Genomic DNA, 14,281 nt, shown 5'->3' on the forward strand with positions numbered 1-14,281 from the left:
TTAATAGAGCAGACTGCCTTTCTCTCTGGGAGCAGCTGTTGGGTTTGAACTGCCAACCTTTTAGTTAATAGTGCAATATTAAGCCATTTGAACATCCCAAACCAGAAAACAACTTCCACTGCTACTCAGCAGCCCCCGTCAGGTTTCTGAGGCTGTAAATCTTTACAGGAGAAGCCAGCTATAGAGGAGCTGATTGTTTTGAACTGCTGGCTTTTCAGCTAACAATACATTCTACACTAAGCCACCAGAACCCACTTAACAGTTGACAGTAGCATGAATATAGCCCTTATATGCACTGGGAAAGCAAAGAATCCGTGGGGCTGGTTTCACTGCAGTCTGTCTTTATTGTGGTTTGCACTGACAGACAATAGTGTCTCTGTTTTCATCTTTGCTTTACTGCAGTGGTCTGATAAGAAGCTCAAACAACTCTGAGCTCCACCTCAGCAGCTCTGCTGGGCATATGCTGCTGGCTAAGGAGGATGGACACATCTGTTTTTAGCAGGCAGGAGTGAGAGGCTGTCCCAGGCAAGCTTTGCAACATAAGGGTGGGCCCTCAGTCCCCCTATCCTGGTGTCCACCAGCTGGACCGAGGGACCATTGGGCCATAGGGCTTATGCAGGTGGGCCTGCAAGAGTGCTGTCTACAAGCAACAGGAGTAGAGGGCCTGGGCTACCACCAGAGGGCAGGCATGGCTAATGGGTGCAAAGGTAAATCTGCTCTGGTTAGTAAAATGCCTCTGTCCTCCATCTGTTCTGCTTGGTGCTGTCAGGTATGCAGGAGACACTGGGGCTCTCCCAAGACAGCCCTAAGCACCACCAAGCCTGTTCTGGCTACACCCTCAAGAGCATTCTTAATCTACTAGTCAATTAGCAGGGTTTGCAGCTCTGCTCCCTCACAAAAGCTGCACATCATATCAAAACCCTCCCTCACTTGGAATCCTCTGCTCTGAGGCACACCTCAAGATCTCAAGGGCAGATTGGTCCAGGAGGCTGCCTACCTTCCTTCTCTGCAGACCCAGGAATCCAACTTGTTCACCTAACATTTGTAAGGTAGCTGATTTGTTGGGGTTGCCTCCTCCCCCACCCCTGCATGGAAGGTTGAGTCCAGACTGCCACCTCTCCCCTCACCTTGGAGCTCCAGGCCAGCAGGTGAGGGATGGATAGTGCCCCTGAGCCATCCTGCCTCCAGCAATGCAGAGCTGTCCTCCCTGTGTCTGTCCCTCTGTGTCTGCTTGACCTCCCAATATATCTGTCCCTCTGTATCTGCTGCCCCCCATTATGTCTGTCCGAAGTCTACCTGTCGCCCCCCCATTTATTTTTAGGCATCATCTTGGCCGGCCCCCCCCCCCCCCCCGAAGCTCCTCAGGAGCCTGCAAGGGCAGGAAGGAAGTAAATATTTATGCTGATTAAGAATTCAGGAGCCAGGAAGGGCTGGTGGCCTGGTCCCCGTGCTGGCCCAAGGCCACGAGCCTCCCTGCAGACTCCAACCCCCTACCCCCACCCAGTCTTCACCTTCGGGAGGAGACCTCAGAAGGAATGGGAGCTGGAAGTCTAGGCTGTTCCGACCATCCAAAGGCACTGCCCTAACCGTCCACCCAGCCAAAGTGGGGCTGCACGGAGTACGGAAACCCTGGGTGACCTTGTTCTTCAGACCTGCTGGGGGAGGGGAAATCCTGCCTCAACCCAGAGCTGGAGGAGGTTCCCCGAGAAGCCAGTCTCCCAAGGTGGGGCGTAGGCACAGCGTACAAGGCGAAAGGCGACTCCAGGTTCCCAGCTCTCTATCCCCAGGGACCCCACCCCCACTTCCTGCCCCGGGCTCTGCCCACAGGTTCGTTCCAATAGAAGCAAGGCCACACCTCCTCCCCTGGAAAGGAGGAAAGAGCAATCCAGAAAGCCCAGATCTCCCAGCACCCCCACCCCAGGTGAAAGACCTCCAATAACCTCATTCCTCTTTTAACCTTGGCTAACCTCGAAGTGTCCCCTTCCACCCCCATGTTTTTCCCAGCCGGCGGCAGCCAGTTCTGGGCTCCCAGCTCCGTTCTTTGTTCCCGAGCAGGGTGTAAAGGGGCGGGCCACAGCTTGGTCCACGCGCTCCTATAAACTTGACCAGTCTTCAGGGGCCGGGATAGGGTGCGGGCCCAGTCTGGGACCCTGAGCGGGGGCGTACAGAGAGCCCTCCACGGGTTAGCAGTTCAGATTACGAGGCGAGCCGCCTTTGGCGCAAACAGGCTTCTCAGCCAATTGTCCCTATCCCTTAGGGCCAGTGTCCTTCGAACCACGTGCCTACACCTCCCCATTGCTCACACGGCGGCCTGACTAGCGTGCTCTACCGAAAGGGCAGTACTCAGCTTGGGGCGGCCAGCAGGCGGTGACTGCGACAGGCCCGCGCCAAAATGACCACCCGCTCGGCATCGTTTCTCTAGCTGCGAAAGGAACTAATTAGAGCCGAGGGCTCTGGAGGAAGCGGTAAGAGGAGTGCGCAAAGAGGCGGCCGCGGGGACCACCGGAGCAGCGCCTGGGCCTCCCCTGCCCGGGGCGGGGGTCACCAGGCGGGTGGGCTGGACCCAGTCCCCTGGCCTTACGCCGCCCCCTCGCCCGGCTGTGAGCAGACAATGGCTGCTGTTGTGCACGCCCGCTCGGCCCGGCAGCAGGCCCCCAGCTGCAGCGCCCACAGTGAGCCCGGGCCCAGCTAGGCCAGGTAGGACCCAGCGGCCATGCCTGTCCACCCCAACCCACCTGGGCCTGGAGGGTGGGAAGAGTACCGTAATGGTCATCACTCAGCAGATTCTTTCCACATGCCGAGCACCTTGGGGAGTTCTCAAAAGAAGCAGGTTTAAAAAAAAAAAAAGGTTCGAATCCACTAACTGCTGCTTTGCAGGTCGAAGATGGGCAATGTCCTCCATGCCTCTGCAAACCCACTGAAGCGTTCTGACTTGATGGCACACTCCCCACACCCCTCTAATAAGGAGCTCTGGTGACACAGTTCTTTGCTCTGTTTACCAGAAGTTTGAATCCACCAGGTGCTTCAAGAGACCAAGATGAGGCAGGCTTCTTCAATAAAGATTCAGAGCCAAGAAAACCCAAAGCAGAGTCACCTAAATAGGAACTGATTCAACAGCAGCAGTGAGTTTTGTGGATTCATTTCCTTCCCAGCTTGGCCAGGGCTGAGCTGGAGGGTGGGGGGTGGGCGTGTAATGAATGGTGCAGCTGGCTGGGCATACCCATTCTGATACATTAAGGTTTTCTTGATAGAACAGGGGAAGGGCTCCACCCCTACACCCACCTTACAGCCTGGGATCAGATGAGTAGCCTGGGGTGCAATAGCGTGTGGCTGACTCTTATTCCTAGGATGGCTGTGGTCTGTCCAGCATATGTAGGATCTGGGACCAAGGACCAGGACCCTTTGTATACCTGGTGGTTAGTTTTACAGTGAGGGCTCTGAGAGTGAAGACAGGTGTTTGTCTTCCTGCACCGGGAGCACAAGAAGGTGACAGGCCCTAGGCTGGGAGACCTGAGCAGATTAGCCAGCTGCTGACAGTCTACCAATGCTCTGCCCTCCAAAAATCTGCTCTCACTGAGGCAGGAACCATTTCATCCCATTTTACAGTTAAAAAACTAATGCTCCACTTCACCGAAGACGACATTCAGATGGCTAACAAGCACATGAAGAAATGCTCAAAATCCCTAGCCCTAAGAGAGATGCAAATTAAAACAACTATGAGATATCATCTCACCCCAGTCAAAATAGCAAAATTTAACAGAACAGCAAGCAACAAATGCTGGCGAGGTTGTGGAGAAACTGGAACCCTGATTCACTGTTGGTGGGAGTGTAAAATGGTGCAACCCCTGTGGAAAGCAGTATGGCGCTTTCTCAAAAAGTTGCAAATAGAGATACCATTTGACCCAGCAATTCCACTACTGGGAATATACCCTGAAGAGACCATAGCTGACATCCAAGCAGATATATGCACACCCATGTTTATTGCAGCTTTGTTCACAATAGCAAGGAGTTGGAAACAACCTAAGTGCCCATCAACAAACGAATGGCTAGAGAAGCTGTGGTATATTCGCACAATGGAATACTATGCTGCATTAAAAAATAAGGAACTCATGCAATATTATTCAAAATGGTTGACTCTGGAGAACATTATGCTGAGTGAAATATCCCAGTCACAAAAGGACAAATATTGCATGATGCCACTGTTGTAGAATGGGACTGTCCTTGGGGTTGGGGAGAGACTGAGTAAGATGGGTTCAATAATGTATACTGCACTGAAACAGAGGAGGGAGAAAACTGTTTAAAAGAGATTTTTGACTCATGTACTTATAACTTGTTAGTCAAATTTGTGTCTTCTAGGTTGCAACACCCCCATGATACATCTTCAAGGATATGAACATGTACGGCCAAGCACAATCAATAAGAGTGCATCTAAATTCCAAAATCAATCTCCATAATAGTCTATGTGTTTCCTACTGCCAAAGGGGCCCTTTAGAGTAGTGAGAGAAGATCTTCACCCTGAAACCCACAGCATCCCTTTTCAGCAGGAAGTAGCTAAGAGAATACGCCATCCCCTTTTCCTTATGAATCAGGGTGAAGTCTCTCTCAGGGAGGAGTGATAGGGAATGGCAAAAGACACGCCGACAAAGGAGATTAATCAGAACTGACTTTGACAAGTACTGTGGCAATTGGACAATTAAAACAGACATTTGGATGGCGGGGAAGAACAAACTGGGGAGGAGGGTGGAGAGAATGGTGTGGCAATGAAGGAGTGAAAGCCCAGAATCCCTGTGAATGTTCATTGAAACTAATAAAATTTAATAAAAAAAAAAACATGCTCAGGAAGGTAAGAGCCTTGTCCCTAATAGTACCACATTCAAGCCCCAAAACTGATGCTGTCCCCACTGGCATAGAGGGGGGCAGGAGAAGGGCATTAGGGGAACAGCTTAGGAGGAGGCAAATTATGCAGTAGGTGAGCACTGGAGGGCCTGTCTGGGGTAGAGAGCCCATGGAGACTTGGAGAGCTGAGGGCAGATAAGCTGCCAAAGCAAACGGCTTGAGGCCCCACATTCCTGGGATCAGGCTGCCACTCCCTGCTTGGGCCAAGATTCCACCCTCCCTGGCCCAGCAGTGGAGACTAGGGGAGGAGGTGCTGGGGTGAGGCCTGCAGGGGGTTCCCCAGGCAGGCTTCCTCCTCTCAGGGCCTGGCTACCTGACCAGCAAGAGAGCACTGTTTACTCCGATCTCCTGGGTCCAGGCCTGGCTGTGCTGTCCACTGCACATGAGATCTGGGGCAAGTCCCCTCCCCCTCATCTCTAAAGTGGGGCAGATGGCAGTAGTACCTGAACCATTACTGCTGAGGGACTGGAATCATCGTGACCACTGCCCCATAGGGTTTTGGGGGGGGGGGGCTGCAAATCTTTATGGGAGCAGACTAATACCTGGACCAGTGGTGGACACATAGTTGATGCTTAGGATAGCTTGTTAGTGGAGCCAACTGTGGAGCCTCTAGGTCTGACTGGGTCCAGAGATTGCTGAGCAGGTGGCTTTCCCCTCCAGACCCAAGGCCTACCTAGTCTTGCTCTGAACTGGAAGCCTGGATTTCCACAGTGAGACCCTAGACTGCTCTCCATCAGAGTGACAGCAGCCAACCCCAGTCACCTTCTGGAACTGAGGCCCAAAGCCCTGGAAGGAGCAAGCTGCAGAGGGCAGTGTTATTTGAGGTTTGTTCTGGGAGAAGGGAAACTTCCCTGGGAACCTCTTGCTTGGCAGATGTACACCCCCCCCCCACGCCCCAAGATGGATAATCAGTCAGGTCCAGAGCCCCTGAGAGGGTGCGCCTGTATCCTGCGACTGACCAGTCTGTTCTCTGCAAGTCCCTGTGAGCAGTGTGTGGGAGGGGGAAAGTATACCAGCAGCCAGCTCCAGTGTTTGCACTTGGTCTTTGGAGTGAAGCTGCCTGGTTCCAGCCCCTTGGTCAGCTGGCTGTCTTTGAGCCTGTTTTCTCATCAGTTTCCCAGCTCACCAGCGGGTGTGAGGACTCAGGGGTGCCTCATAGGACTGGCCTTGGCTAGCCATCAGTAATCCTGAAGTCGGTTGTCCCTGGACTCGGAATGGGGTGCCCCCTCTGTAGTGACTAGGGCCTGCCAAGGTCACCCAGATAGTGGAAGGCAGGCAGGGGCTGGGGAGCCAGTCCCTGTACCCAGTGTTGACTGAGACATACTTCCTCCCCCGAGGGTAGCAGGGTGACCCAGGCTGGAGGAGCTGCTCACATTTGTGTGCATGCCCATCCTGCCACAAGGCCAGTCTGGCACAAGGCCCCACCTTGGCCCGATGGTTCCCATCCCTGCTGCCTGCCTGCCCGCCCGCAGCCACCTTTGCACAACTATGTCTGGTATTTTCCTGTCTGCCCAGCTGGGGGGTGGTGCATGGGGCTGAGTAGCCCTGCCTGCATCTGGGCCTCAGCCAGAGGAGCTTGCCTGCCTGCCCACCCAGGCTGGGAGGGAGGGAAGGGCTGAGTCCAGGCCGACCAAATCCCTGGGAGGAGCCAGCACCAGGGGCAAAGGGATGGGGACGCACACCCAGCCAGGCTGAGCAGAGGTGGCTAGAAGCCCTATCAGGCAGCAGTGCCACCCAGGGATGGGTGGGTAGGCCTGACACTCAGCTAGGTTGCTCTCTGGATATGCATGCAGTAGGCAGCCCTTGTGTTCCAGCACCAGACCCTAACAAGCATTCACAGCTTACTGGGCAGGGGGCAAAATGGTGTATAAAGGCCACTGCCCAGAGGGAAAAAGTGAATGGTGTTTCAGTGCAGTTGCTGACCTACCTGACACAGGGCCAGGGGGAGCAGGACCTGCCAGCTGGGGGCGGGGGAGGCAGGCTCTGGACTTTGGTCTTTTCTTCCTTGCCTCCAGATTTATTGTGTCCTAGGCCCCCCTCCTGGTGGTGTGGGCCCATAGATGAAGAGGACAGACCCAAGCCTTTAAGGGGACACAGTATAGTAGGAGGAAAACCCAGGCAAAGAGACAACATTAGGGGATGGACTGTTTTGTCTAAGTTGGTGGGTACAGATCTGGACAGGTCTAAGAAAGTTTCATCCTCCCCATGCTATGAAAGCAGGCTCTGGTGGCCTAGTGGTAAAGTGCTGAACTGCAGTACCAAAGGCACACAGTTCAAATCCACTAGCTGTTGTGGAGGAAATGGACAGTCTCTTCCTGTGATTAAACTGCTTCTGAAAATCTGCTGGAGGTTCAGTTATGGGTCAGTTCCAACTCAACGGCACACCATGCGATAACATAATGCTATGAGTTAGATCCCCATATGGCAGATGCAGGAAACAGCCTTGGAGCTGTTCATGTGTCGGCAGAGACCACAGAGCCAGGACAATGGGCTCAAGCACACATAAGCTGAGGCTGGCTCAACCTCCTGACAAGACCACCACCACTACCGACCTCCCAGCCTAGGTGGATGAGCAGTGCACATTCTTGGCACTGAAAGATTGGGAGATTTGAGCTCCTTTAGAAACCTCACTGGAAAGGTCTGTGATCTTCAGAAAAATCAGCCATTGAAAATACCTGCAGAGCAGTTTCACTTGGAGACCTAGGAAGTCAACTTGATAGCAGGTGATGATGTCACCAGACTCTTAAGTCCAGGCAGCAGTTGTTGGTATCCACTGAGGCATTCCAGGAGAAGATGCTGAAGGCTTTCCCATTATGACTATTGGCCTTGGTAGCCAAGAGAAGGTCCACATGAGCCACACTCAACTAGACAGTAGTGGATTTGGGGCTGGGTGGTTTTGTTTAAAGTTCAGGTTTGGCGCTGTGGACCCACCTAACCCACAAAGAAGATCAAAGAGAAGAAGCTCAAGAGGGAGGCTGGAAGGGGAGCTCTGGTGGCCTAGTGGCAAGGAGCGGCAACTGCAATCCCAGAGGCGAACGGTTCGAATCCACCAGATGCTCTGCCGGGTAAGGAGGGACAATCTCCTCCTGTACCAGTCAGATCTGATTTGACGGTACACGCACGCAAAAATAATAAAATAAAATAAAAAAATTAAAAAAAAAAAAAAAAAAAAAAAGAGGGAGGCTGGAGCAAAACATGGAATGTCCTATACCAATGTCTAGGGCTTCCAATCCCCAGACTTTACCTTTTTCAGCACCTCCTTTCTCTGGGTCTTTGCCTTTTGCAGACCTGACGCTCACCTCTCAGCTGCTTCCTAGCCCTCCACGATCCAGCTGTCACTCCCCTCCTCCAGGAAGCCTCCCTTGATTCACTCTCAGGCTTTTACAGCTGTAGTAAGCTGTTTTTCCAGGTGCGTGGTAGAGGCCCCACTGAGCACAAGCTCTGCCTGAATTTCACACTGCTGAAGGGAGGGCCCCTGGTCTGCAGCATGCCCTGGATGTCAGACCCTGTGGCTCTCTGATCCTTCAACCCCTGGGCATTCTCCCTCTTCACTTGGCACTGGGGCTTCTTACAGGAAGGAGGGACAGTAGCAAGTAGAAAGAGCTTTGGACAAGGGCTGGGTTCAAGCCCATTTAGAGACACTCATCACCATCGAGTCAGAACTAACTCATAGCTGACTTTCCATTAGGTTTCTCAGGTGGTAAATGGCACGGGAGGAGATTACCCATCTTCCTCCCACAGAGCCACTGGTGGATTCACAGACTCAAAGAGGCACAGACTTTGGTTTAGCAGAACAATTCCCTAGATCTACAGCTTCAGCCTGCTCGGCTTAATCTTGGTACTAGCAGCCAGGATATCAAAAGACAAATTGCATTATAAAAGTCTGCTGTCAGAGACCTCTCCAGAGTACTAAAGAGCAACCATTTCAGTCTGGAGAACAAGGTGCGCCTAATCCAGGCTATAGTCTTCATAATCACTTGCTATGCATCAGAAAACTGGACAATGACTAGGGAGGACAGAAGAAGAAGTGATGCCTTTGAGTTGTGGTGCACAAGAGTGGGCTGGTAAGAGAACAAACAGGTTTGTCCTGGAGAGGGTAAAACCAGGCTGCTCCTTGGTGGCAAGGATTCTGAAGCTCCGTCTGACATACTTTGGGCATGTTGCAAGGATGTCCTTGGAGAGGGACAGTGCAGGAGGGGAAGACCCTGGATGAGATGGATTAACTAAGTGACTGGGGAAATGAACAAAGCAACTTGCCAAAAATCAAGAACAAGGTGAGAGCTAGGTTGGTCCTGACAGATTCCTCATTTTCCAAAGATCTATCCTTTTGGAGCAAAAGACTCAGCGGCAATCTGAAGGAGAGAGGCTGGGCCACAGGAGGTGACCACTGGCTTCTCCTGCCAGTGTCTACCTAGCCCTCGCACGGAGCCCCAGGGCACTGAGATGAGGCCAAGCCCAGCAGAGTACAGCACGCACTGTGGACTCTACCCCACATCCTTCTCCACCAAGGCAGTAAATCCCTTCAGAAACAATGGCAACATCCAAACCAACACCAATGCCTTCTTACTGCTGGAAAGAAACACCCCCTGGATCTGCTGCCAGTCCAGTCCAGTTTTGCTCCAAGTCCTTTGGTCCCAAGGTCCCTAGACCCAACCACAGTGACCGCCAGTGGGCTGGGTTTTGGATCAGGGTGAGAGGAAACTACCCATCACTTTTCAGTGGAGCCTCAGAGAGATTAGAATTACTGCAGAAGAACAGCCCAACATTCTATGGGCTCAGTGAAGGAGGGACCACTTCAGAAGGGACCAGGAAGACCCCCAGCCTGGAAGCATGGGGATGGGATGGGGCAGTGACTGCCAAGGGCGAAGGCAGTGATGGGAGCAAGAGTGGCACTGAGGGGCCATCCCAGTGTCCTGGCTCCTCTCCCTCCCTCCCTGAACCTTAATGACCTTGGATCTTGCTCCCAGAACCTAAGCCCTACCTCCACCCCACTGATCTCCACACCCATCACTGCCAAGTCAATTCCTACTCACAGCAACCTTCCAGGACAGAGCAGAACTGCCTCCTAGGGTTTTCAAGCCTGTAAATCTTTCTGAAAGCAGACTGCCACATATTTCTCCAGCAGTGGATTCAAACTGCTGACCGGGTTAACAGCCCAACGCTTAATCTAGCAGGCCCCCGGACTCCTCCTCTAGCCCTGGGTTGCCACAGAGCAGTCTCCCCAGAGGACCCCAGTGAGGGAGCAGCCTCCTGGGGCCTCTGATAGCCTCCCACCTGCCCTTGGCCATGACTAGAGATGGGGCTGCCAACTATATCCAGATCCAAGAGCCCAGATCCCCCAACTGTCCCTTTCTATTAAGCCTTAGTTTCCTCTTTTGTCACATATATTAATCTATGTCACAAACCCACAAATCCATCTTGGAAGAAGTGTGCCCAGAGCGCTCCTTAGAAGCAAGGATGGTGAGACTTGGTCTCCCATACTTTGGGCATATCAGCAGCAGGAGCTAGCCAGTCCCTGGAGAAGGACATTGTGCTTGGAAAAGGAGAGTCAGTGAAAGAAAGGAAGACCCTTGGACTGGCACAGTGGCTGCAACAGTGGATTTAGCACAGTGGAGATTGGGAGGATGATGTCAGACTGGGCAGGGCATAACTGGGCAATAGGAACTGGTGCTAAGTAGACCTCACCTAACAGCACCCTACAAGGTCACTGTGGCTGATCCAGTTGATGTAGGTCACCAACTTCACGGTTGGCTGGGCCAACAGAAACCATGTGTTGACTTGATTTTCTTCAAGGAGTTGTTAGGAGAGGACCTGTCCTATACAACCCACCCCAGATCCACCTCTCCATCCCTTACCTGCTGATAGAAAGAGGCCTCTACCCTTTTCTGGAGAGCCAGCAGGGGCTCCAAGTATGAAGCTGTATTGAGCAGGCAAGCAGGACTCTACTCCAAGCTGGGTCCTTACCTGAACCCACTTGTCACAATGACCCTGGAGGACAGAGTAGGGTTTCCAAGGCTATTGTTAATCTTTTAGGGTTAGGGTTAGGCAGACTGCCTCATCTCTCTCCCTCAAGTGGCAAGTAGATCCTTCTGATTAGCAGCTGAATTATTTAAGCCCTACATCACTAAGACTTCCCTTCATCCCAGAAGCCCTTCCCAATCCCCAAGATCAAAGCAGTGGCCCTTCTGCAAGCTGATCAGCTGGCACAAGTGCCTGAGGTTCCACCTGAGGTCCCACCATTCCCCATAGCCCACTACACCTGAAATGAGGTTTCAACCAGCATCATGCAGCCATCACTGGAACAGATGTATGCCAAGCGCCTTGCCATCCTGTGTCCCCCCTCACACTCGAGCCTAGTAGGAAGAGTAAAACCACACTGTCTTGCCTTCTCAGTAAGTCAGGACACCCAGGCACATGGCCCCAGCCCAGCCTGGGGAGTCCCAGGAGGCAGAGCAGACAGCAGAGAGGTGGACTGTTCTGGCCTGGCCCAGAGCCCCCAGCAGCTGGAGAGATGGTGTCTACTGCCTGCCAGCAGGGGGTGCACCGCATCTTTTGTGAGGGGAACAGGGACACTACTAGTCACCATGTGGCCATGGGAAAGAGGCTTAGAGAATCCCTGCCCCTAAAACTGGTATTTCCCACTTGGGTGAGAGCCTGCTCTGGGAGCCTTCTGGGGGCCAGATCTGGGGGGACTCGTCCTCTGTCCCTACAGGAGAGGATGCCAGCGCCCCTGAGGCCCCACCCTAAATACCTCCCAAAGAGCTCAACAGCAGCCCCCCCTCCAACATCTGGTCCCCCAGCCTCAGCTGTTGCTGCCTGCCTCCCTCCCTCCCTCGCGGCAGCCCTCATCCTGGGATTGCCTCAAACACCACCCAGCACCGCCTCTGCCCAAGTTGCAAATTCGGATTCCAGGCCAATCATGGAGGCTGGAAGTCCACGTGGGAAAATGCACTCTTCCTTCAACAGGACAACCCAGACCCTTGAAGGATTAGGTGGCCATAAACCACGCCCACCGACCCAGGCCAAGTCCAGGAGAGAAGGGAGGGCTTGGCGGGGGAGTGGAGAGAAAAGGGTCAGGCCTCGCTCCAGGCCAGAAAGAGTGGACCCACAATCTTTGCCTATTTCCACGTACTGCTCGAGCACCTCCGGGACCCCAGGCCGAGTAAAAAGTAAAAATCACGTGGCAGCCCTGATTGTAGCTTGACAATGAAAGATTTAAAGTTTGAGGACGCGTTCCAGGGCTGTGAGGTTTCTGGATCCTCGGTGGAATCCATTTCTTTCTACGGCCCCGCCCACGGATAATAGAGAGTTGGCTTTCTGGGATTTATTCTCCTTCCCCTATCCCTCCAGGCTCCAGACCTTCTCAGGAAGCTCCCCTGTCTGACTTCTGGGTGTACAGGCAAAGAAAGCAAGGCCCAAAGAGAGGAAGTTTCTAGCCCAAGGGCCTCTGGGAGTTGGTGGTCCAGGCAAGACTGAACCCAGGATATCAGACTCCTAAACTTCACTCACCCTCTGGACTGTGGCTCAGCTCTGGCAACCCCCCACCCCATTACGATCCACTGCCTCCTCTCAAAGCAGTGGTGCCTGGAATAGGTTGACTCATTTGTCTTTTGGGGCACCCCCTCCCTATCAATGAGACGGTGGCTGGCAGGTGTCCCTATATGAAGAACCAGGGCAGGAAGAGGTTTTCTCTCTTCTCCTCAGCCCGCCCTCACCCCCAGGAGCCTGGGCCGGGGTCATTCAGGGGACAAAGAGTCCAGCTGGAGGGATTTAACATCAAAGGTCAAAGGTCACAGACGGGGAAGGGCGGACAGGCATGAAGGGGGTCAGCGCTAATGGCAGCTCCGGAAAGTAGGTGGAGGGGAAGGGGGGAATGAAAACAGGGTTACTTCCAAGGCGTCCCCACACCCCTGTAATGTGCCCAGTCCCCCGACCCCGCTTCCTACTTGGCTGCAATCTGGGCAAACCGGAGTGTGCGGGAGTACATCCTAAAATGGGCTGAGCTAGGGCTTTCTAAGGGTGTTCAGAAAGGGATCCCCCTAGGTGCAGTCCCTCTCCCAGAGTTGGACAGGTTCAGCCGGGAGGCCGAGTGGAGGCGGCCAGAGGGAAAAGGGAGGCTGGAGGGCCCCAAGAGGAAAGGCTCAGAGATCAAAGGGAGGGACATGGGGCCAGACATGGGGATAGAGAACAGCTGTGGCACAGTGGCACCGAGAGAGGGGCTGTGAGGGGGCGGGTTGGGCAGAGGGATCCTGGGGTGAAGGGTCTCCGCTCCAGCTGCCGGCTAAGCCCCGCCCCCTCTGACATGCTAGTATCAGGCTGGAGGACCCCAGTTCAGGCTTTGGGGACCTTGGCTCTGGCCCTGCCTCGGACCCAGCCGGGAAACTGCGAAAATCCAGGCTTGCCCAGGTCCCACTGTCGTGGTTGCCCCCTCGGTGGCAGGGCCTACCTCTAGTGCCAAGATTCTGAGCTGATGGAAGGGGCGCCAAGGCTCCTCCCAGCATCCTTTCCCGCTTCCCAGGCCCCCGGCAGGCGGCTCTCGGCTCCCATCACCTCCAGGCCACCCGCTGGCAGACTGGCGGGGCCTCCAGGACAAGCGGCCCATACCCGGCTGGACAGGGCAGTGCGCCAAGGCCTCCAGGTGCCAGCCTGGACTCCAGCCCCATCCCAGGAGGCCCAAGGGGAACCCGGGCGCCAGCATCATCCTTCCTCGGCATGCACCTGCCTCTCCCCTGCCACCTCCAGACCCTCCCCAGGCGCGTCTGGGGACTCCTACTTGGCCAGACGACCCGTTGCTCTCTCCACCACAGCCGGCCAGCTGAAACGAGTGCTGGTCCCGCGCTGTGACGGGAGTGTCCTGTAAGGCAGGGACTTGCTAGGACCGGCAGAGGAGCGACTTTCCAGGACAAGGGAGGGAACACCCTCCAAAGCCCCTACTCAGTTGTGGGGACAACTCTGGAGGGCGGGCTGCGCTGCAGCTCCCAACAACTTCATGTCCAGGCCCTGATACCCTCCGGAGAGCAGGACTTCCCCCGCCCCCCCCCCCCCCGCCCTTGCACTCCAAAGCGTGTCCCGCAGCGGCCGCCCAACTTCCCTGCCGAACTTTGCGTCCGCCCCAGGCCGGGTCTCTGCTTCACAGCAGCCTCAGAAGGGAGGGAAGGAAAAAGGGAGGAGAAAGACAGAAAGCCGGGGCCGGTTGGCAGGCGAGGGAGGGAGCGCTCGAGCCCACAAGAGAGACAGCGGCAGGCGGGCGGCGGGCGCCGGGCCTCGGCGAGCGCTCACAATGGCCGGGAGCTTGCGGGCGGGGACCGGCGCCTCCCGGCCTGCGAGGCCCCCCGCCCGGTCTTCGTCCCCACGCTCACCGCCGGCGCTTCCTACCTCAGCCACG

Source organism: Elephantulus edwardii, unplaced genomic scaffold (assembly GCF_000299155.1).
Source record: "Elephantulus edwardii isolate Elephantulus edwardi_28Jun2011 unplaced genomic scaffold, EleEdw1.0 scaffold00209, whole genome shotgun sequence".
NCBI lineage: Eukaryota > Metazoa > Chordata > Mammalia > Macroscelidea > Macroscelididae > Elephantulus > Elephantulus edwardii.